Source organism: Cyprinus carpio, chromosome A4 (assembly GCF_018340385.1).
Source record: "Cyprinus carpio isolate SPL01 chromosome A4, ASM1834038v1, whole genome shotgun sequence".
NCBI classification, from domain to species: Eukaryota; Metazoa; Chordata; class Actinopteri; order Cypriniformes; family Cyprinidae; genus Cyprinus; species Cyprinus carpio.
The window spans coordinates 31,919,025-31,921,192 of NC_056575.1; positions in this window are offsets into that span (position 1 = coordinate 31,919,025).

Below are 2,168 nucleotides of genomic sequence, written 5' to 3' on the forward strand. Positions count from 1 at the left end.
CTATCAAGGCATAATTATAATCAAATATAATTCAAATATTTAACAATGGTTTGTTATAAATGTAATGTGAAAGCTTTACATTCACTAATGCTCAATTTTGATCTTGGTGGGTTGATGTAAGTGTGCAAGGAGAAATGCTGCTTGGAATGAAATGTAGTCTTTGCCGTGGAACAGTTTTTGCAGAGAGTGCACAATAAGATTTTAAGTGTTAAAGCACCTTTCAGTCGTGCCTATCAAAGAGGATAAGTGCTATGTGGATGTGACGGGTTCCACAAGCAAACAAAGTCTATTGGAACAAAACACTTACACTACATTTAAAGTGTCTAATTAGGAAATCGTACTTATTTTAATTCCCACCTTCAACCAGCGATCTGGGCATGGCAGATGACCATTAAGGAATGTTTGCACTTTGAACCGTGAGGCACAGTCACAGTACTCGGTTCTGTCCCTTGACCAGGCATTAATTTTCCATGTCAAGTCACTATTTTTTTATCACCTTCCAACTGTGTCTCGGCCTGAATTTGCAGGAGCTCTCGTTTGTAAAAGTGTCCGCCATTTGCAGTGTTAAACAAGAGTAGGATTGGTAAGACATACAGGACTCAAAAATATTTTTTATATTATTTGTACACATATTTTTAATATCCGAATAAACTTCTGAATGTTTGAGGTTTTTCTTAGTAGTGCGATGGTTCATAGTGCCTGGAGAAGTTCTTCAACACAAGGTCCACTCCAACTCTGCTGCACGGTCATCAGCATGGAAGAATATAGGAAAAAAAACAATGTGTCACGAGCCAACAATACTTAGTATACAATGTCAGATTTATTAGAAAATAAACTACAGCAGAGGTGAAAATGAAGAAAAGAGAAAGAATAATGTACAGAACATACAAAAAATCTTAAGAAAACAGAAATTACGTTTTAGGTTTTTAAAGATGCTTGTATGAATATAGGTGAAATATATTGTATATATATATATATATATATATATATATATATATCTATATATATATATATATATAACGGGTATATATCGTTTTTAGATTGGTAATGTTTTTTAATGGGTAGTCTCTTATGCTCATCAAGGTGTATTTAGTTGATCAAAATACACAAAAATAGTAATATTGTGAAATATTATTGCAATTTCTAGATATTGGTTCCTTTCTTATTATACTTTTAAATATCATTTTTATTAATTTACTTCTGTGACGCAGCACTGTATTTTCAGCATCATTACTCAGAACATCATTCTAATATGCTGAGTTATTATCAGTGTTGATAATATTATCAACTGTTGTGCTGCTTATATTTTTTGGAACCTGTTGTTCCATAAATAAAATAAAAAGTTAAAAACAACAGAAGTTATGTCAAAAATAGAAATTGACAATATTCTAACAGTATCACTTTTTATCCATTTAACACCGTAATCCTTGCTGAATAAAAGTATTCTAAAAGTTCTTTTAAAAAAAATGTACTGACCAAAACAGTAGTGTATATTTAACACACACACAACACAAAATATATTTGAATATAAATACTGTTCTTTATACTCTTTATTTATCAAAGAATCCTTAAAAAATATCACTGGTCCCAAAAAATATTAAGCAGCACAATAATCCTTAAAAAATATCACTGGTCCCAAAAAATATTAAGCAGCACAATTGAATTCACCCAAACAAAAAATTCCTTCTATGTGCAAACACACTTGACAATAAAGCTCTTTCTGACTGATTTGCGTGTGTGTAATAGCTATACAGTAGGCCTACTACAGTACAAATGGAAATGCTTATTTTTCAATTAAAGATAACTTATAGAATTAATGGACTGCTTTGGGTGCTTGACACTTCATTGGTCGTTTTGTTGTTTAAGAATGATATTCAAGGTTAAGAGTACGCTGTAAGTTATTTAAATATAAATAGTTTATTTAACAACATTACCTACATTAAAGAAAGATGACTTTCCTTATTGATTATGTCTTCCCTCAGGTAAAATGCACGTTTTCTTGCATGGCTGCATGTTGGAATCACGTTGTTTGCATGCTCCCAGACTGATTAACTGTTAGCTGAAGTCGAAACGCGGACGTTAATAAAACCTAACTCCGTTAGCGCGAGACGCGCTCGCTGTGAAGCGGGAGCGAGCACGAGCAGCCGGCAGAGGATTCCGCTTGGTCT